The sequence below is a fragment of the Pantherophis guttatus genome, chromosome 4 (genome assembly GCF_059756535.1).
Source record: "Pantherophis guttatus breed Tessera chromosome 4, ASM5975653v1, whole genome shotgun sequence".
Taxonomy (NCBI): Eukaryota; Metazoa; Chordata; class Lepidosauria; order Squamata; family Colubridae; genus Pantherophis; species Pantherophis guttatus.
This window is the reverse complement of record NC_142066.1, coordinates 95544403-95567537: the sequence shown is the minus strand read 5'-3', so window position 1 is coordinate 95567537 and position 23135 is coordinate 95544403. Positions and strand designations below refer to the sequence as shown.

The 23135-nt window shown below is 40.5% G+C and overlaps 1 protein-coding gene across 1 annotated transcript in view; it reads right to left on the bottom strand.

The window, feature by feature from the left end:
- Nucleotides 1-8879: 8879 nt before the first annotated feature.
- KIAA1143 (KIAA1143 ortholog) overlaps nt 8880-23135 on the bottom strand; it is a 191175-nt gene continuing 176919 nt past the window's right edge. Inside the window, exon 5 of the mRNA XM_034404193.2 lies at nt 8880-9702. The gene's annotated coding sequence lies outside the window, so the exon portion shown is untranslated. The remainder of the gene's footprint in view (nt 9703-23135) is intronic.

Below are 23135 nucleotides of genomic sequence, written 5' to 3'. Positions count from 1 at the left end.
AAGAGTAAATATATATTTTTGACAAAATATTTGAAAATTAGAGATAAGAATTAAGGAAGCAATTTGGTTTATTATTATTATATAAAGAGAAAAAAACTGCTATATAACTAACTGATTTTTATTAAGATGTTGGAATGTATTATTTGGAATAAGACTTAAGGATGTTGTTTGAAGAGGTATAAATATATATCTTTGACAAAATATTTGAAAATTAGAGATTTAAATGAGATTTTAAACCTAAAGGGTTTAATATAGAGATGAAAAATGGATTTTGGTTAAGATTAGAATTAAGATGAAAATAGAGAGAATAAATACTATGGCAAAAAGAGGAATATATAAATGGTGTTGAAATGACTAAAAATTGTTTAAATTTGTGAACAGGCTAATAGTTGGTTCAGAAAAATACATTGTGTGTTTAAAAAAAATAAAATAACTTTTTTTTTTTTTAAAAAAAGAATACTCTGCTACTGGCCGTCGCCCCTGCTTCACCACCTTAATTTGGTTGCGTGCTTTGCAAACTGCAAGGGCCATCATGAAATGGTTGAAATCCCGCAGTTGTGGTGCATTGGCGTTATGCATGGTCACCATCCATCTGGCAGTGGCACCCTCTAGGGCGAGGGTCACAACTCGCACTCAGGATCCTTGGGTTGGGAAATCACGCCCATACTCTTGCATGTAGGTGAGCAGGTGTGTCACAAAATATCCTAATTGTTGTGGATCCCCATCAAACTTCACCCCAAGGGAGGGAGTTTCTCTTTCCAGTTGTGAGACTCGGGGCTGATTGGGAATGGGTGCCATTTGCGTGCTGCCTGGAGGGGAGATGTGCTGGGTCTTCTCCCACTCCTGCTGCACCATCTGCTCGATAGGCAGGCTCCAGAAGAGGGTGCCTCCCCTGGCATCATCCGCGACTGTTGCCCTTCTTGTCCTGGCTCCCCTCAGATGTTGAGATTTTCGAAAGTTTCCATCACCAATTGGGTTATATGCCTCTTCAGAGAATCCTCCCTCAGTGGTGCTTCGGTTAGTTCCCCCTGGTCAGTGAGGGCTTCTAGTTCCAGTTTCCACTCTGGTTTTCGGTTACCGTGGCTGAGGGTGACTCCTCTGGTTCTCTCATCCCAGCTATCTTTCTTCCCAATGCCAATTGACCAGTGATTCCCCAGGGTTACCTCATCCTCTCTGATGGGGTCTACGGAACAGGCATCTGACTGGGTGATGGTTGATGTCTCCCCCCAGCATTTGGCTTCTCCCAGTTCCCTGCTTTGTTCAGACATAGTTTGCAAGGTCCCCTCAGTAGAGCGAAGATTGCTTCTCAGGGTTGACCATTTTGCAGACCTTGCTTTCTGTAAGGATTGCCTCTCCTTCCAACTTAAGAAAGTAAAAACTCTTGAAATGTAGTATCTCAAAAGGAAGCAGAAATGACAGCAATGAATTCAAAGCAAAGTCTGAATACTCTTAGGCAAGACAAGTAGGATTAAAGCAGTAGAGACCCCTCTCTTAAGCCAGAATGCAGATTTTAGCCAATACACAAGTGTGAAGATGTTTTCTTTACCAGTTGCCCTGAGAACCGGATAAGTATGTATTCAAATTGTTTCTCCTTTATTCTTTAAAGTGAAATAGCCCACATGGCTGTCATAAATATCCCTCAACTTTAAGGGGATCTCAGGGCACTTTGGTGCCAGGATATAGGTTGTAAAATATCTGTTGACACAGGCAATGCTAGTAAATTGAATCCAAATCTCCCCCTTTTCCCAATTGAATGGCAGTATCAGTTTTAGGGATCTGACATTGGGTGAGATATTTACCAACTTTTACTTTAATGACTTGCACTAACAAAACGATTATGAAAACTCCTAAGCTATAGCAGTGAATTGACACACACACAAAAAAAAAAACCGGAAAAGAAAAGACGGGAAAAAAAGCCCAAGAGAAGCTATAAAACACAGATACCGTGGAAAAAAGCCCAAATAATCTGAAAGCGACTTTAGGGAGAAATTATTTGTTTATTTGGATTTCTAAACCCCTTGAATTTATCTGACAATCAGCTGTTTTTGACAGATTGCTTACAGATTGCTTACACAATTGACAGATTGTGAAAAATGGGGTGCACAGAGGGTTTAGGAGGCGTGCAGAGTGTTCTTGGGGGGCTGGGGTGTTTTTGCCCTCCCCAACCCCCAGGAGCACTCTGCAGGCCTCCCAAACCTTCTGCGCACCCTGTTTTTGCAAAAAATGGGCCCATATTTGTAAAAAATGGGACGAGTCGGGTGGGGCTTCGGGAGACCAAAAATGACTGTATTCGGTGTATAAGATGCACCAACATTTCCACCCTCTTTTGGTGGGGGGGAGAATGCTTCTTATGCTCCGAAAAATACAGGTACATTGGAGAGGGGCATAAGAGAGCCATCTACTGGAGAAAAAGAAGTACTACAACACTATAGCTGCAGTATATTTAATGAAAGCTAATCTAATATGCACAAAGTCTAATACACAGAACAGATGGACATAGTGTTTTTGCAAAAAGCACTTATCTTTTGAGAAATGTGTGTTTAGAAGTTCAATAGGGCATTGTTATGGGCGCAACTCACTGTGCCCGCATGACACCCCTCCTGCGCGAGCTGCACTGGCTCCCAGTGGTCTTCCGGGTGCGATTCAAGGTGTTGGTTACCACCTTTAAAGCGCTCCATGGCATAGGACCCGGGTACCTTCGAGACCATCTTCTGCCACCAATAGCCTCCCACCGACCAGTCCGTTCCCACAGAGAGGGTCTCCTCAGGGTGCCATCAGCCAAGTTATGTCGGCTAGCGACACCCAGGGGGAGGGCCTTCTCTGTGGGAGCCCCAGCCCTGTGGAATGAACTGCCCCCGGAAATACGCAAGATCTCCGACCTCCGGGTGTTCCGCTGCGCATTGAAGACCTTGTTGTTCCGCCAGGCAGGGCTGTCAATATAATAATTTTAAATTGGGGTATTTTAATTTTTAGAGTTTTAAATCAGCCAAATTTATTTAATTATTTTAATTTTTAATTATTGTTGTGTCTTGTGTTTTTAAACTGGCTGTACACCGCCCTGAGTCCTTCGGGAGAAGGGCGGTATAGAAATAAAATTATTATTATTATTATTATTATTATTATTATTATTATTATTATTAGTTAATCTTTAGTGAGATTCACAGCCTTTGAGGCTGGTTAATAGCTCAGCAGCTCGAGTCCTAACCAAGGACCTAGGAACTGTTAAGGTATCGTCGGAGGATGTTGTTGTTGTTGTTGTTGTTGTTGTTATTATTATTATTATTATTATTATGACACAAAGGAAAAAGTGTCAAGTCAAGAGTGGAAAACAGGAAATGTCTGCGGTTCTAAAAAGAAAGTCAGCTTGTAAAAACAGACTAGCCAACAGTTTTATCCACATAACCTTGCACATAGTGAATAAATTAACCGCTTGTCTCAATTTATTATGCTTATTCAGCTAAAATCCTATGGAAACAGGAATTGTGGGTTAAGCAAAATGCATACGTATGAAGAAACCAACTTAGAAAAGGCAAAAGGTAGATTAAAGGAAAAAGGGGGAATTGGGCAAAGGGTGGAGAGACAGATAAACATGGGGAAGTTCACAAAGAGGAAAATTACTGTAGGTGTTCCAGGAAGTTTGTGAATTTGTGGTCTTTGTCAGATGAGGTTGCATCGGGTCGACAGAATAAAAGTTGCTGGAATCTGTTTTTGTGTGTGTCTACTTTGCTAGCCACCCACTCTTGCAAGAACATATTTTACAATAAACTGATTGCTGCTTCACTTAATGACTCTGTCGAATTTCTGACTGGTGAGTATTTTTCTCACAAGGCTGTCTAAGGAGCTGTTTCAGACCAATGGGATTTGGCTGGCACCACCAGCACCAGCAGAAAGGATATGTTGGACAAGGAATTTTGGCTGGGAGAAGAGGCTTTTTTGCCATGTCTCCTGCCCTTTGGAATATCTTATCCCTCCCAAGGTAAAATCTACATTCAACCACCTGACCTTCTATAATGGCATGAAGTCCTGGCTCTGTCAGTTGGCCTATGGTCCCAACAGGCATGTATCACTGAGGTAGTTTTTGGATTAAGAGAAGACCCTACCTCTCAACATGAACTTCATATGCCCTTCTCCCCATTTTCCAGTTGTAAATCATCATTATTGTTATTTATTGTTTTATCATTTTAATATTTATCAGGCTTTAATGTTTGTAAGCCACCCACAGTCATCTGGGGTGGGATGAGGTGGTCAGCATACAAATCAAATAAATAAAATTATGATCAGCATGAAACCACAGTCCTGATTTCCCCCTTTTTTTGCTGCTGAATATGCTGAATATAATAGCTCTCTAGAATACACATCTGTAATAAAAAATATGGATAATGCCTGTACTATATATTTGCATAGCAGAAACAGAATAAATTCTTTATTTTTATGAAGGTTTTAACCAATTAACAGATTAGCCCTTTTTTCCTCAGGGAATATTCTCTAGAATTCTCTGGAATATTCCAAAATTCAATTTTCAAAAAGTACATTATGTTTTATAAAATTATTCTATATGTGCCTTTTATAATAATGTGCATAGTGCTAAAGAATATTCATAGTTTCTATGGTCTACTATTTTCCTAATTCTTAATGAAAATAGTAAATTTTATATTCATATTGCATTATCAAGTAAAATGTATTCACTGATTCATAAAATTGCCACATTTCAATAACAAAGCATTTATACACTCTTTTTATGGTTGATTAAAAAACTAAACTCTCAAGTCCAAAATTAAATAATCAAATTAGTAATCATTTGAGAATATGCAATAAATTATATTAAGGGATTATTTATCTGAGTGATAAATGAACCAAATTTCAGGCTTGATACAAAATAAGGAAGAAATATGAGTTATAGATGTTAAAAACTTACATATAAATCAGTTTTACTATGTCTGTAGAGGTTCTCAGTCATCCAGGTCATGATTGTCCCAAAGTGCTTTTTCAGGAGGCAACTGAACTTTCTTGTTTTTTCTTTTGAAGCATTTCACTTCTCATCCAAGAAGCTTCTTCAGTTCTGACAGGATAGTGGGGGAATGGAAGGATTTATATTCCTTGCAGACAGCTGGTAATTTGCATCCTTTTAGAGGGTCTTTGGAGCCCTTGGAGATTTATCTGTGTCTGTTATCTATTTATCTATAGATCAACCATTATTGGTCCTACTTGTTCTTCTATTACCTTATAAAATTCTGATGGAAAACCATCGGGCCTGGTGTTTTGTTACTTTTTTGGGATCTAATTGCTTGATTTAATTCCATCATACTTATATCCTTAGTCAGTTTCTTTCAGTTCGTCTTTTATTTCTCAGGTTCTTTTTTCTCTTAGATACTCCCTAATCTGATCCTCATCTACTCTTTCTTTCTTATAAAGATCCTCAAAATATTTATGTGCAATCTCTTTTTTCTTTTCTATTGTGTGTTGGTAATCTCCATTTTCATTTTGTAGTTGGTAGATGGTTCTTTTCTCTCTCTCTTTTAAGTTTATAAGATAGCCATCTTCCTGGCTTATTTGCTTGTTTGAAGTATACTTGTTTGGTTGCCTTCAAGTTTCTAACCAATTCTTCCTGATCAACTAAATTGAGTTTGTGTTTATGAAAAATCAATTGTTCTTGTAATTGGGAATTTTGTGGTCTGTTCTGTAGTTTAGTTTCTAATTTTTTGATTGCTTGAAGTAAATTATTTTGTTGGGCATATTTTTCTTTGTTCTTTTTTGCAACATAGGATATTATAATTCCCCATATAACAGCTTTCATAGTATCCCATAAGTTTTGGGTCATTGTATATTGGTTATTATTTTCTTTAAAATAAAAATTTAGTTCTTCCTTAATTTTTGTAATCAATTCCTCATCTTTCAATAATTGAGAATCTAGCATCAATCTTCTCCCTGTTTTTTTTAATCCTTCCAATTGATTCTGAGAGGGTTGTGGTCTGCCCACGAGTTCGGTAAAATTTCTACTTCTGTCACTTCTGCTAATTCTCCACTCATCCACGCCATGTCGATGCATGACCATGACTGATGGGAGTTCGAATAGAAAGTAAATTGTCTCTTTTCTGGATTTAGTGTTCTCCATATATCTATTAAATTTAATTCTTTGGTCATTTCTACATATATTTTGGGTAGTTCTCTCTCCCCCCGCTTTCTTATTTCCCCCATTGTAGTCTGTTTGATAATCTGTTATCGCATTACAATCTCCTATGATGGAAATATTTTTTCTTTCTAATTCAATAATTTTATCATATAAGGTTTTGTAAAATTCTTTTTGATTGTCATTGGGGGCATAAATTACCACTAATAAATTTTTTAAAAAATTTATCTGTATTTCTATTGTCAGATTCTTCTTTTGGGGTCTGCAAATATTAAGTTTACCTTTATCTCTTCTTTAATGTAGACAGCTATTCCTTTCTTTTTCTCCTGTTCTGTAAAAGCCGTAAACAGAGTCCCTAATTTGGGGCAATCTAAATACTTTTTGTCTGTTTTTAAGATATGTGTTTCCTGTAAACATATAATATCTGCATTTTGTTTTATTAAGTTTGCCAAAATCCTTTTTCTTTTTGTCGTTGAGTTTAGTCCATCTATGTTAATAGATAAGAGTTTCACCTCTTTTTCCATAGCCCTAATTGTATCTCTTTTGTCTTCTGTTTGCTCTTATTTCCCTTTCTGTTCTGATCGCTGTCTTAGGCTCTTCTCTTCCTTGTTGTTGTTGATTGGTATCTTTTACTTCTTGTTCTTCGTCTTTATTTTTTGGTTGGTCTTGTTCTTCTTGAGAGTTTGAATCTAGATCTTCTTTGCTGCTTTGGTCTTCCGATCCCGCCAGTTGCTCATAAAGTTCCTGTGCTTTTTCCAGAGTGTCTATTTTGATTTTCCTTTCTTCCCAAGTTACCAGCATCCCTTCTGGAATCAGCCATCGGAACAGAATATCTCTTTTATTCAGGTGTTTAACCAGGAATTTATAATCCCTTCTCTGCTCTCTTACTCTTCTCAGGATTTGCTTGAGGATCTGAATCTCTTTTCCTTTATATATTATTGCTTCTTTTCTGGATATCTTATGTCTCGAACTTTTCTCCTCGTGAATCAAACGTGGACCTCCTTTGGGAGCTTGTTTTTTCTTGCATAGCTTGTGTTAATCCTGTAAACATTGTCCATTTCCTTCAACATTTCCTCCTTGTCTCTATCTAGTGCTTCGGCTAAAATTTCTGCCATCATTAGTTCGAGATCTTCATCTTTATTTTCCATTATATTTTGGAATCTTAGGAATGACGCATCTTTATCCATCTCAATATAGATCATAGAATCTTCCATTTCTTTGCTCACCATTTTTATTTGCTGGTCCACTTTTTCTAGTTTCTTCTCTGTTTGTTCCGTTCTTTTCTCTACTTCCTTTATTGTGTGTTCATTCTTTTCTAATGCTTGTTGAATTGACCCTACTTTTTCATCAAGCTTTGATATGTCTGATCTCATTTCCATTTTTAATTTCCCCATTTCCTCTTTCAGCTCATTAATATCAGCTCTTGTCTCTAAATGATTCTTTACCATTATTTCTTGGAGTTTAACCATCAATTCTCGCAATGTGAGTAGCGAGGTTTGAATATTAACATTCGAAGCGGTGTTTTGTTTCTCAGCTGTCAGCATTCCTTCTATTTTTTTTTTGTGTCATCGGAGAAGCTGTTGTTGCTGAGGGTGTTAGGGTTAGTGTGGTCTTCTTTCCAGTCTTAGTCATTGTGGTGTTTGTAGTAGTCATCTCTTCTAGTATCTCTTTCTGTTTTTTAAGGATATTATACACGTTGTCCCAAATTGGCATTAAACAACTTAAAATTATTTTCCTTAAAAGTTAGCTGTTAATATGATATGGTACCTGCTTTAAATTTTTATGCTGTTATATTATTTGTATAAATCTCGATGTTCACAACACTATTCAGTAAATATATCAGTAGCTTACAGTTTAAGTTCTAAATGTAAATCTTAATTAATATTACATATAAAAATTAATATAAAAGTCAGAATATCTAGGTTGTATGTAGGTATACTGTATGTATATATATATATATATATATATATATATATATATATATATATAGTATATAAATAACAAAAATTAAACTTTTACATATCAATCTATAAGAATAAATTACCTAGAACTTTCAAACAATTAATATATAGCAATAAATATAATCAATTCCTTAATTAGGTTAAATAACCTTTATGTTGAATAAATTCATAAGTTAAGTAGAATCATCTCCTGCCTTCCTCCCACTGTCCAGTGCACTCACACAGAGTGGGCCTCCTCAGGGTGCTGTCAGCCAGATAATGTCGGCTGGCGGCCCCCAGGGGGAGAGAGTTCTCTGTGGGAGCGCCGATCCTCTGGAATGAGCTGCCCACCGGCCTCAGGACAGCCCCGGACCTCCTCTCCTTCCGCCACGAATTGAAGACGTGGCTTTTTCACCAAATGGGCTGAATCCGTAGGGGTGACTTCAAATAATTTTAATAATTTTTAATTGATTTTAATTTAATTTTAAACTGATTTTAATTGTTCATGTAATTCTTTGTTTTGTTTTTGTAAGCTGCCCTGAGTCCTACTGGAGAAGGGCGACATATAAATTATATAAATAAAATAAATAAATAAATAAATAAATAAGTAATAGTTCAAAATTACTTACATTAAGCTCTATTGAAATTAGTTATACTTTAAATCTATAGTGTATATAATAGAATATATCTAGTTGTAACTACCAATTAGCTATAAAGTTAATGGTTTCCAAAAAGCATTTAAGTTATTATATCCAGTAGTAAAAGAGAAAAGATAATCAATTAGCAGATTCAAAGAACAGAAGGTAAAAAAGTCACCAATTCATCAGTTTCTTATTACTATTTCAGTGTCTCAGAAATTCCCATCAACTCAGTCTTCTTTATTATGCAGAAAAGTTGCTGAGTAATGCTCTTCATTATGGACGCTCTCCACTTCCGTTCCTTCAGTTGCTTCTTAATATCTGTCAATCTTAAGTAAAGCACAGAGTTCGCAACCTCGTAATTAGTATTTAGTTCTCAGTTTTTCAAAGTTCAAAATGTAAAGTCTGAAGTTTAATAATCAGAAGGTATCCCAGATCACTATCTCCTCTTATTTTGTTCGTTAAAGTGTCCTGCCTTTTCAGGTTATTGATCATTCCCCAGTCACTTTCGCTCACTCTCTCCTTGCTTCTTAGCTGCTTTCTTGTCTTACGATCAATCAATCTTCACAATGAGGTGTGAACCTTCTTTCTTGCTAATGCAAGAAATGCATTATTCTTTTGCACTGACCTCTCATTACTCTTCAGCATGAGCTGTCATTCAATCTTGCTTCCCACTTTGTGGCTGTCAGGACTTTGGGATTACCATTGAAAAATGACAGCCTCTCGATTGCTGGACTCAACGGGTTTCTCTCTGTTGTGCTGGTGATCGCTTATCATCAAACTGCTCCTCGAGTATCCCCACTCCAACACGCTTCCCTTCGGGCTTCATGTATCCTTTCAGGATTGCTGCAGCACCAGAAAAGAGGGGCGAAGAACAGAGCTAGCTCCTCAAATCCTCTCTTTGTCCAAACGTCACCATCCGGAAGTCAAAAATCTTGTTATTCTTGGTGATTTCTGTGCTAGGGTGGGGATAGGTAGAGGCCGTTGGAATGGAGTTCTTGAAAAGAATGAAATAGAAAACCAAAACAGTTAACAGCCTGCTGTTTCAGATGAGTGTGTTGAACAAAGCTGTGTATCAATAACATTATGTACAGGATTCACAACCAATACAAAACAACCTGGATGCATCTCAATCCAAACATTGGCACCTACTTGACTGTGGCACCTACTTGACTGTGTCATAGTAATCAGAATGACCTTAAAGATGTCACCATCACCCAGTTCATGCAAGTTGCTGAGTGCTGAAAAGGTCACACATTGGTCTGGTCATTGTTCAACCTGCACATAGCCCCTTTACATCAGCAAACAGGAAGACCCAGGCCAAGTCCAACATTTTCAAGATGTATGTATGTAATGAAAAACTCTATGGCAATTTACCACTTTAGAAACTTGTTTTGAAAAGTGAATGCAGTTTAAAGATGTCATCACACAGACTGCAACTGTACTCAGACTGAAAATGAGACTGCATCAAGACCATTTCAGCAACTTTCAGGCCAAAACAAGGCCTAAGCATATTGGCAGAATGATTTATCATCTGTTGCAAAGAAAAGCAGGTTTAAACACTTGCAGTTCAAAGTACAGGTGGAACTGTGAGAAAGAAGGACTGGTGGCAGAGAAAAGCTGGCTGGCTGGAACTTTATGTCAATATGTATGCCATCAGTGTTCTTCTAAATCAGGATCCCACCCCCAGTGTTCGAGCCTGATCAAAGACCATGGCTGAACAATTGTCCAATTTACTCAATAGGCTATCCACAGTTGATCCAGATGTCTTACAGCATATTCTGCAGCAACTAGTCTTGGATGCCCTAGGCTTGTCTCCTATTATGAGATCAAGAAAGCCATTTTGCAGATGAACTCAAATGAAGCAACAAGGTAAGCTGGCTTTCCTTCCAAGATCTATAAAGTACTAGATTCAGACACCTTATAAGCATTCTTAGACATTCTGGGAGACCTCTGGCTCACAGAAAGGATGCCTGATGACTTGCAATGTCCTCATGTCCTATAAAAATAAGGCAAGCAAATCAGACTGGAAACCACAGAGGTATCACTGCTGGTTATCACAGAAAAGATTTTTGCTTGTATTCTCCTGATCAGATTTATTACTGTCTTAGAATGGTACCTCCTAAAGGAGGAGTGTGATTTTTCCCCATAACAGAATACAGCAGACATGGTATTTGCCACGAGTCAAGTGCAATCCTGAGACATTTTGGATGTCAGGAAATTTGTGAAGTTGTTTGAGTTAATCATGATGGACGGACAGGACAGGTCCTTTACAACAGTGGAATGTCACCTGCATTTGCTATTTGCTGGTAAAACAGGGTTGGTGCTAGCCCTAGTCCTTTTCTATCTATTCTTCACTTGCATTTTGTCACTTGGAAGATCTGAAGGAGAGAGTGTACACTAGACACTCATTGGATGCCTCTCTTTGATCTTTGCTGATTGAAAGTAGATGGAAGTGCCTTAATGCAGTCATTTAAGAAACCCTTTGTTTATGACTGTCTGCCTTTGGTGCACAGTGATGTGAACAAATTCTCAGATGCTGCTGTTTTTTGGTGTACCAGCCTAAACTAAACTGAAATATCAGTCTGTGCCACATATGAACTCCATAGAACCAAAAATCTGTTGATGACACAGCTGACAAATGTAAAGAGCTTCAAATACTTGGGAAGCATTAACTTGAGCAATGGATCTTTGGACAAAAAAATTGACAGCAAGGCCAGCCAGACACTGGGATGGTTGCAATGCATACTCAATAAAAACAACATCTGTTTCTCCATAATCTGAAAACCTACAAAGCTTTGGTTATGAGAAAATAGTATGAAAAAACAGAAAACTAACAGGAAACCATGACATAATTTTACAAGTCATTAAGGAGACATAACTCATCCACAGTAAATAGGTGGCTCAGTGGCTAAAACACTGAGCTTGTCGATCAGAAAGGTCGTTAGTTCGGTGGTTCGAATCCCTAGTACAGGTCTCCTGCCTGAGCAGGGGGTTGGACTAGATGACTTCCAAGGTCCCTTCCAACTCTGTTACTGTTAAATGCGGGTGATTTGCATTTTTGCTCATTGAAGAAAGGAAGGAAGGAAGGAAGGAAAGAAGGAAGGAAGGATAAATGAAATGAAAAGTAAATGAAGGGAAGAAAATATAACACAGAATGGTTATATAGATCAAGAATATTCCACTCAGATTTATTTTATATTTTATAACAACTCCCTGGAAACAGAAATCTTTTACTATTGGCAATAAACTTAGTCATAGGCTTTTGCTTAGTGCATATTATTCAATTTAATCCTTTAATTTTTTTTCTCCCAAAAATAAGACATCCCCTGATAATAAGTCCAATCGGGCTTTTGAGCGCATGGCAATAAGACCAAGCGCTTATTTCAGGGTTCAAAAAAATATAAGAGAGGATCTTATTTTCAGGGAAACAGGGTAATTAATCTTAACATTTATTTTTCAAAAAAATGTTCTCAATAAGAAGTACTTCAATTTCCTGCAAAAAGAGAAAAATATTTAGCTAAAACGTAACTACATAAATGTAAGTATTTATTTTAGCTTAGATTAAAACATATATGAGAGCAAAACTGCTTAGTTCATGAGGAAAAATGGTATAACTTGAAAGATCAACTGGAATATATGAAACAGAATATGTTGTGATGGGAAGGAGTATTAAATAAGTTTGCCATTTTTAGTTGTTTATACAAATAATAAAAGTGTGATATACATAAAATAAATACTTTCCAATTTAAAATTAGGAATGTATTTTAATTTATCCATCCTACAGATGAAAGGAACCACAACAAAAAATTGGGCAAATCGCATACCTATATAATCACTAGGAGTTGAGCTGAACTGAGGGAGGGTTTAATTTTTCACAGAAGGCTGAATTTTCTAATCATCTTAAAGCTGATCAGTGCATTTATTCTGGTAATTCTATTTACTGAGGCTTCAAATGCAGTCTTAATTTCAGATAAATTCAACTAAACTCTCTATTGTAGAATTGCTCCTGATTAAATAATACAAAGTAGATATCAGGTTCCAGGCTAATAAAAAAGGATGACACAAACAAACTAGGTTTGATGTTGCGTTTCCTTTTTATTACTGGCACTCACTGACATCCAATAAGGAACTATTGTTAGGGCTAACAGCCCATGCTTCCCACCATCTTTTATATGTTAGTCCCTTTCTTACCTACGTCCACTATTACCCTTTATCACCCCCATCCAATCCCTGTGTGTTGTATCCTTCCCCCTCACACCCATAAGTGCTGCTGCTCCCATATACTTCCCTGCTCACAAGTAATCCCCTCCTCCTTCTCTGCTAGCAAGTAATCCTCTCCTCCCAGCAGACCAGGCAAGAATGTAGTTGCCCTTCAGTTCCCGCAAGAAAGCCTCCAGGCACATCCATCAATACGAGGTAAAGGTCAGCAGTAGTGTCCCCTGGCCTAAGCAATCGGTCTGGTGACGTCATCGGTACACAGCTACCTCTCAGCTGTGCAATGGCTGCACCACCGCCTATGAAGCATCAGGACGGCAGCGGGTGGGTTTGCGGCTTCCCCAGATGATCGAGCACACTGCGCAGGACCCTGGCCAAGTGGGTGGTCGCCTCGTCTCACCGCCGAATGGCAGCCCCGGGCCAGGCGGCATGCCAGGGCTGACATGCGGCTCCCTCTCACAGGGGGAGTCTGTCTGTAATGGAAAGACACTGGTGAGTCACAGCATTTTGGGATACATCCCTCCCCGGTTTCCCTGGATATCATTTGTGAAACCTGGCAACCAGTCTGGGAGCTTGTATGCCATCTTTTGGATTCCATGAAGTGTCAGCCAGGGGATATCCTTTCCATAGGACCAGGTATTGGAGCTTTTTCTATCCCATCGAGAATCTAAGGTTTTCTCCACCTCATAATGTCATTTGCCATTCCCCATTATTGGTGGAGGGCCTGAGGGTTTAGGTTTTCTGAGTTTGGCGGTGATAGCTGGTCTTAGCAAACTGCAGTGAAATACAGGATGTGTTTTTCCTAACTGTACTGGAGCTGTACAGACACTGGGTTGATCACCTGCACCACTGGGAAAGGACCAATGTATTTGGGCCTAGTTTCTTACTTGGAGACTGTAACTTAAGGTATTTAGTAGAAAGGAAAACCTGTTGACCCACATAGAAGGGAGACTGAGGTTGTCGAGATCTATCAGCCTGTTTCTTGTACTTCTCTGCTGCCTGGCGTAAAGTGTCTTTAACATCCTTCCACACCTGAGGAAAATGAGACATCCACTCTTCCACATTTGTATCTGCCACTACCTGTGTAGGACATTCAGGAATAGGAACAAACTCCCTCCCCATAACTACCTGGAAGGGGGTGAATCCCCTACTGTCATGTACAATGTTGTTATATGCCACCTCAGCAAAGGGAAGGAGATTGGTCCAGTCAGTTTGCTGGTGGTTTATATAGCAACGCAGGTATCTCTCCACTATCGCATTCATCTGTTCAGCGGCTCTGTTTGTCGCCGGATGGAATGCTGAGCTTAGCCCCTGTCTACTGCCGACCTTATCCAGAAAGTGCCGCCAGAACCTAGCGGTAAATTGTACCCCCCAGGTTGGATATGATTCTATGGGGAATCCCATGAAGGTGATATATATGTGCTATAAACAATTTTGCTAATTTTTTAGCCAGTGGCAGTCCAGGGCAAGCAATAAAATGTGCCTGTTTTGAAAAGAGGTCAATGACGTCCATATAACTGTATTCCCATGACTGCTGGGGGAAGGTCTACTATGAAGTCCATTGCTATGTCTTGCTATTGTTGGTCAGGGTTGGCCACCAGTTGTAGGAGACCGGAGGGTTTACCAGGCCTGGCCTTCATGGTGGTACATACAACACAACTACACACATACACTTCGATGTCTTTTCACATGTGTGGCCACCAAAACTGTTGATTCACGAGGTGCAACGTTTTCAGAAACCCGAAGTGATCCGCTGAATGGATATCATGACAGTGCTGCTTATATAGGTGTTCATGCAGCACTTCTTTTATCAGCTGCATGAACATCACCGGGGCCCCTTGAAGCCCGAATGGCATCACACGGAACTGGTAGCTGCCTAGGGGACAATTGAAGGCCGACTTCCATTCACCCCTTGCCTTAATCCATATCCTGTAATACGCTTCCCGGAGATCTAGTTTCATGAAATAAAGCCCTTCTGATAGCCTTGCCATCATGTCTTTTATGAGCGGTAGCGGGTATAAATGTTCAACGCATACTGCATTGGTGCCCCTAAAATCAACACGCAGATGCAAACCCCCATCTTTCTTCTCTTGAAATAAAACGGGGGTGGAGATCTGAGACTGAGCGGGCTGAATAAAGCCTCACTTGAGATTTTTCTCTACATAGCCCCTCATTTCTGTCAACTCCTGGGGAATCATCGAATACATTTTAGGTTTCAACAGTGCCGTCCCAGGAATGATCTCCACCCCACAGCAGTGATGGGATTCTGCCAGTTTTAGGCGGTTCGGCCGAGCCGTTTGTTAAATTGCTGGCTCGCCCCGCCCCTCCGCACCACTATTTACTGGCCTCGGCCCACGCAGCACACGAACCGTTTGTTAAATTGCTGGCTCACCCACCCCTCCCCACCCCTATTTATTGCCAATAAATAGTGGTGGGGCAGGGCGAGCAAGCCAGCAATTTAACAAATGGTTCGGTGTTTTTTTTTAATTTATTGGCCTCACAGCACACCGAAACGTTTTTTAAATTGCTGGCTCACCCACCCCGTCAGTGGAAATTTGGCACATTTTTCCGAACCATTAGTGACCTTTGGCTGGCCACGCCCCCGAACCGGTTCCCGCTCGCTCACCCCACCTGCCTGATGCTCGCCCGCCCTGCCCAGCCACTACTTGCAGAATCTACCCCCATACTTCTGCTCACCACTGCTGGCAAAGGTAAGGCCGAAGGGCACGGGTGGCCAGGGGAGGGAGAGCTGGTGGAGGGGTGATACCAGCAGCAGGTGGTATCACTGGTAGCAGGTGGTGGACTGATGCGCGCAGGGAGGGAGGGGAGCACGCGGGAGGTCGTGGCACCGGAGCTCTTCCCATGCGTTTCCCCCAGCCAGCCTGGCCTGCGAGGGAAGCATGTGGGAGATCCAAGCTGCAGTTTACTCGTGAGCAACATTGACTGGGAAAGGCAGGGCGAAAAGCCAATGGTGCTCACAAGTAAACTGAGGCTCCTAAGAGGGGGTCGAGTCTCCCCGCCCACATGTTCACCTGAGGGCATCGCTGGCAGCTGCTTCCTGTGCCTCCTGTCCTGTGCCTCCAGCTCTTCCCGCTGCTGCTCAGCCTCCTCGATGCACGGAGGCAGGAGGCAGCAGTTTCTTTCTCTGCCTGCGAGCTGCTGGCTGCCTCTAATCTGCAGTTTACTCGTGAGCAAGTTTACTCGTGAGCATGGTGCTCACGAGTAAACTGCAGATTATAGGAAGCCGGCAGATCACTGCGTTAGCCGCTCTGCTGCTCGCCTGGCAGAGCGCAGACTGTCAGCTCCAGGTTGTCTCTCAGCCATTGTGTGCAGGGAAAAACCTTGCAAAGTAAAGGAAAACTTCTCCTGAGTGCGAGAAGTTAATTGCCTCGCACTCCCTGAACTCAATGGCTGAGATATGACCCAGAGCTGCCACTCTCTGGTAAAATGCGCGTCTTGCAGTGGGGCGCAATTTGGGGTGGCAGGTGGGGCAGGGGATGGTGGGGAGCTCGGCAAGCTTTGCTTTGCTTTACTCTCCTCTCCTCTCCCTGCTGGTTAGTGGCGTTGCATGCAGCCGCTGCACTGGGACTGATAGGGGCAGCAGCAGCAGCCCTCTCCTGTCTTTCTCCAGCTGGGCAGGAAAAAAAGAAGGGGGACTTCACAAACAAAAGAGAACCATGCTCACGAGTAAACTTGCTCACGAGTAAACTGCAGATTAGAGGCAGCCAGTAGCTCGCAGGCAGCGAAAGAAACTGCTTTGGCTCTGGTGCCAAAAGAAATTGGTGGGGAGAAAAAGAGGGAGGGTAAGAACAGGGGAAGGGCAATTTTTTCATTGTTTTAACTCCATAGTAACATCCTTCCCAGCTACTGTTTTCTCTGCTCAGCAGCAGAGCTTTCTTACTTTTTTTATAAGGTTAGTTCCCTTCTTCCCGGGAGAGAGCAGAGCAGGGGCAGGGAGAAGAAAAGAAGGCAGCATGGGATGGTGGGGGGTGGGAGCAGGGGTCTTCTTAGTCCCGGCTGGATGCTGCTTCCTTGGGTCCCCTCAACTTTTCAGTCCCAGAAAGCAGCTGAAAAATGCCTCCTGTTTCCATTTTCTGTCCTTGCCTCCTTCCTGTTTTTATTTGGTTTTCCCTCCCACCCTGAAAGGAGTTTCAAGCAAAAGAAAGGGGGGGGAGTCTTAATGTCTGGTTAAAATGGGTAGTACTTCCATTTAAAGAAGAAAAGCATAGCTCAGACTATTGCTATGATTTTTTGTTCCTATATTCTGTTGTTTAGGTATAAATTTTGTTAATGTAGAAATTTTACTTACAGGCTATTAAACAACGGAGCTAGCTGTCTGCCTGCAATCATGTGTATCTATTAGGAGTAATTCCCCTGAAAGAGAGCAGCCTTACTGCCAAGTAAACATGCATAGGCTTTACATTGAGAGATAGGGTATCGATTAGTATGAGGTATATTAGAGAGAGAAATGAGAACTTCTGTAACAACAGATACTTTTTGCCAAGACCAGGGGTGTGTGGGTGTGTGTGTGTGTGTGTGAGAGAGAGAGAGAGAGAGAGAGAAAGAGATAGACAGACAGAAAGAAAGAGGGAAGGAGAGAGAGATAGAAGAGAAAGAAAGAGGAAGGAAGGGAGAGAGAAAAAAAACCTCTGTGCTATTATTTTTAATTGTTTCATTATTTATCATGTATTAATATTTTACACTGTCCCTACACCTAGAGTGATTTTACTGCCTTTCTTTTGCCCAGGGCTACCACATATTTTTCAGGGATTTATATGTATTCAATGACTATAGTCCAGAGCATAAATATGTGCGTGTTTATTTGTACATCAGGTTGCATAAGTCCATCTTAATATACTATTCCTGGCATGTGATGTTTTGTATACATACAGAGAAAGAAGCACTCTTATGATCTTTGACTTTTAGGCTTGCTGTCAAACATCAGCCATAATACTAATGACTGTTTTGAACAATATGCAGGTTGTATTACACGAATGGCTATTTTATATGTGAAATTATGACTGATATATTTCTGCACCTATATTGGTTCACATTGTCAGGAAGTTTCTTTACACTAATTATACAACAAGCAAGGATTGCTTATTTTCTGAAATCATGTACATTCCAGTTTTTTCCCCTTCTGGGCTCAATGTGGCTTAAAATGAGCACAGGACCACAACCAAGTAAACGTATATAGTAACAGTACTAACAATCATTAGGTGGAGTAGCCATTTTAGATTATTTATGTTGGGTATTAGGGAAGTACCCAACAGGCTATATGGACAATGCACAGCTGACTCTCTAGCTCTTAAATCAGCCTCCTGAATTTAAAATGTTACATAGGCACTAGTCTAAAGAAAGATTCCACTATCAGTCCAGTGTGATATTGCAATCTCACATGTGTCAGTTCTACAACAACAGAACTCTTCACAACAGATATTTATTTGAAGCAAGTTCCATTGACTATATGGGAAGGTGCATATTCCCAGGTAATTAAGAAATGACTGGGTGCTTAGGTTGAGTGTTTAAGGTTGCAGACCCCTGACCTATCCCATCCCATTGCTTCACCTTGCAGCCAGCCCTGTGGGCCTCCCACCTGGGCAGCAGCGGCCTACCTACCCCAGTTGCCCTGCAGCCGGCCCGAATCCCTGCCTCAGACTGCCTCTGACTGCTCCAGCAGGTCATTTTTATTTAATTAATTTAATTAATGCTACAATGGGCATAAATGATGACAGGTCAAAAGTGCGAGGACCTGTCAGAAACCACTTTTTTCAGCCCTCTGGGTAGTCCCTATGTGCATATGGACTATTCAGAGGGCTGAAAAAGTTATTTTTGACTGGTCCTCGCACTTTTGACCACTCCTCGCACTTACGACTGTTCTCACATTTTACATTTTGCGCCCTATCTTTTCACTGTGGTGAAAAGAAATAGTTGTGAAATGACTGACACAGTTAAGAATGTTGCAACGGGCATAAATGTGAGTACGGACATAAGTGCGAGGACCGGTCAAAAGTGCGAGGACCTGTCAGAAATCACTTTTTTCAGCTCTCTGGGTAGTCCCTATGTGCATAGGGACTACGAGGGCTGAAAAAGTTATTTTTGACAGATCCTCATACTTTTGACCAGTCCTTGCACTTACGACTGTCCTCACATTTTACGTTTTGTGCCCTATCTTCTCACTGTGGTGAAGAGAACTAGTTGTAAAATGACTGACACTGTTGTTAAGAATGCTGCCATGGGCAGAAATGTGAGGATGGTCATAAGTGTGAGGACCAATCAAAAGTGTGAGGACCAGTCAGAAATGACTTTTTTCAGCCCTCTGAGTAGTCCCTATGCACATAGCCACGCCCACCCGATCACATGACCAGCTAGCCATGCCCACCCAGTCACATGACCAGCTAGCCACGCCCCCCAACTAAGCCACGCCCACAGAACCGGTTGTTAAAAAATTGAATCCCACCACTGCCCCAGTCAGTGGGCCAGTGGGTAGTTGGGTGTCACATTCTTTCTCACTGAATACCTCTTGTAAGACAAGGTATTCCCTTGGGATGGCTGGCTCCGAACCAGCTTTGCATTGGATGGGATCTGTTGCTTGTGGTAGATTCTCATGAGGTGGTGGATTCAGTCCCAGGCCTATTCGGACATGGTGGCAACCACCCTCCCACCAAATGGTAGGACCCCATTTATCTAACCATGCCAGGCCTAAGACCACTTTCTTAGTTATACAGGGCACTACCACAAACCTCAGCTCCTCCTTATGCTGTCCTAGTTCCAGAGTTACTTTACTAGTAATGTGTGTGGCTGGCTTATCCACAAGGAGAGACCCATCCATTTGCTCAAACTGGAGGGGTTGAGCTAATTTGTGCAAACAGACCCCCAGATCATTCGCTACCTCGAGGCTCATGAGGCATCAGGTGCATCCAGAATCGATGAGGGCAGTGCACCTCAGATGCCTCATTGTCCCCAGTACCATGGGCACTATGAATGGTTTAATGGGCATACGTACCATAGGATCGGCCTGTGCCTCGCTATCGCTGGTGCCATTGTTGTCCTGAGGGCTGACTGTCTCCTCTACCTTCACAGGGGTTGACTGCTGGTGCAATTGATGCAATCCCCGAGACTTCTCCGATGTTGTTCTGGTGGTTTTCAGCGCAGAGCCCTGTCTTATACTACTGGGGCCTGGTGTCTTCTTGGTAGTACTATCATCTGTACAGTCGGCGGCTCGGTGCCCCAGAAAGGGACTAACATATAAAAGGTGGTGGGAAGCATGGGCTGTTAGCCCTAACAAAATCTATCAGGTTCCAGGCTAATAAGAAAGGATGACACGAACAAACTAGGTTTGATGTTGCTTTTCCTTTTTATTACTGGCACTCACTGACATCCAATAAGGAACTATTGTTAAGGCTAACAGCCCATGCTTCCCACCACCTTTTATATGTTAGTCCCTTTCTTACCCACGCCCACTATTATCCTTTATTACTCCCATCCAATCCCTGCGTGTTGTATCCTCCCCCTCATACCTGTAAGTGCTGCTGCTCCCATGTACTTCCCTGCTCACGAGTAATCCCCTCCTGTTTCCCTGCTCGCAAGTAATCCTCTCATTCTTTGCAGCCTTCATGCAAAAAGAAACAATAGTCCAACCTACCAAAAATATAACTGTAAAAGACAGACTAAAGGAGCTGGCAGATGTCATCTCAGAACCACTGTACCATAACTTTAAAAAATCCTGGAGCACCAGGGAACTACCAGAGAATTGGGAAAGAGCTGATGTGGTTGCAATCTTCAAAAAAGAAAAGAAAAAGAAAACAGACCCAGGAAACTAGAAACCAATCAGCCTTACATCAATATGCAGGAAAATACTGGAAAATATAATAAAAAAACAGATCTACGAACATTTAGAAACAAATTAAGTCATAACTAGAAGTCAGCACGGCTTTGTTAAAAACGGATCATGCCAAACAAATCTCATTTCATTCTTTGACAAAGGGACAAAGCTAAATGCTGTGGACATAGTATACTTAGACTTCAGCAAGCATTCAACAAAGTAGATCACAACCTACTTTTTGGTAAGCTAGAAAAAAGTGGGATAGATAGCATCATCACCAGATGGATTTTTTTGTCTTAGGCCCAGTACTCTTCAATATCTTTATAAACAATTTAGATGAGGGAATAGAATGGGGAACTCATCAAATTTGCAGATGATACTAAGCTGGCAGGAATGGCTAACACCGTAGATGACAGGCTCAGGATCCAGATGGATCTTGACAGACTTGAACACTGGGCCCTATCTAACAAAATGAAATTCAATGTAGAGAAAAGTAAAGTTGTTGCAATATTTTCAGGATCAGACTCAATAAAGATAATAGGAGTTAGAGCTTTAAATATATTTCTTTTTAATTATGATAGGCATTCTATATTCACTGAATATTCAAGGTAGAAGCAGTGAGAATGGTGAGGGTGGCTCCTTATATATACAAGGGGTGGAGCTAGGAATGGGAGTGGTAAGTTATGAATACATTAAAGTCCAAAGAATAAGTTAACCTCTGATGTTCCATATATACATTATTTACACATTGGAGAATAAGGCATTTACATCTGACAAATCCCCCTCTAAATGCCGGTTCGTTACACAACACCAATTACATTCTGATTCAGGACAATATAATACATATAATTTAGAAGTTAAATATTTGTGTTGTTTAGAAGGTAAGGGTTTTGTTAATATGTCAGCTAATTGTTCAGAAGTATCGCAATGTATTGCTTTAATGAATCCGTCTTGGGACAGTTGTCTCACATGCTTAAACTTTATATCAATATGCCTGGACCTTTGTCCAATTGCATCGGATCTGGATATTTCAATGGCCGCTTTATTGTCTTCATGCATAATAAATGGTAAAGTGGGTTTCTTCCAAACATCAGTGATCAGATCATTGAACCATACAAGGTTATTTGCAGCCTTGGACAAACAAACATATTCCGCTTCTGTAGTAGAAGTGGCTACTAGTTCTTGTTTACCAGTATACCAGTAAACTGGACAATCATTCAATAGAAAAACATAACCAGAAGTACTCTTTCTGCATGATGTATCACCAGCCCAATCTGCATCAGCATAACAAGTAATTTTTGGTTCTCTGTCATTATTGGGTTCCAACATTAAACAAAAATCTAATGTACCCTTCAGATATCTTAGAATTCTTTTGACAGCTTCCCAATGATACAAGGTTGGTTTACTAACATATCTTGACAATAGATTGAGAGGTAATGCAATATCTGGCCTAGTCCAATTAGATATATAGAGGAGTGAACCTATAACTGATCTGTAAAATGTGTTGTCTTTAAACTCAGGGGAAGATTCATCAGTGTTTCTAAGAAAATCAGTTTGCATAGGGGTGTCACAGGTTTTGGCATTATTTAAGTTACATTTGTTTAGGAGTTCGATGATTTTATCTTTCTGTGTAAGTTTGAATCCCCTTTTAGTTTTGTTAATTTGCACACCAAGGTATTTATTCACTTTACCCAGGGATTTCAGTGAGAAGTGTTCATTTAACTTATTTACAAAGATTTCCCTGCTCTCTTTATGCTTTCCAATGTATAAAATATCGTCCACGTAAATTAATACAAATTCAATATGATCATTACTCTTTTTTACAAAGAAACAGTTATCGGCAGTGGTGGCGTTGAAATCCATGGTCTTAAGTACTTTTACCAAGCAATCGTACCATCTTTTGCCGGATTGCTTTAATCCGTACAGACTCTTATTTAATAACCAAATTTCGTTCTTATTAGTGTATTGACTGTGTGGTGCTCTTACATATATTTCCTTATCTAATTTTGCATGTAAGTATGCGGTCTGTATGTCATATTGGAATACGTCCAGATTGAGTGCAGATGCTACTACAAGGGCTGTTTTGACACTCTCTGTTCTCACTGTGGGTGAATATGTATCAGTATAGTCTTCTGGATATTTTTGTGCATAGCCTTGTGCAACTAGTCTAGCCTTGTATAAGGTATTGCCTCCTTCTAAGTTCTTAATTTTATAAATCCACCTGGTACCTATAATTGTTTTATCCTTAGGTGCGATCGCAGGTGTGAATACATTCAATCCTTGTAAACTTTCCATCTCTTTTTCCATAGCTAGTTCCCATTTTTCTCTTTCTTCATGTGGAAGTTTCAATACTTCTTCATATGTATTAGGTGTTATTTGTTCTCCAT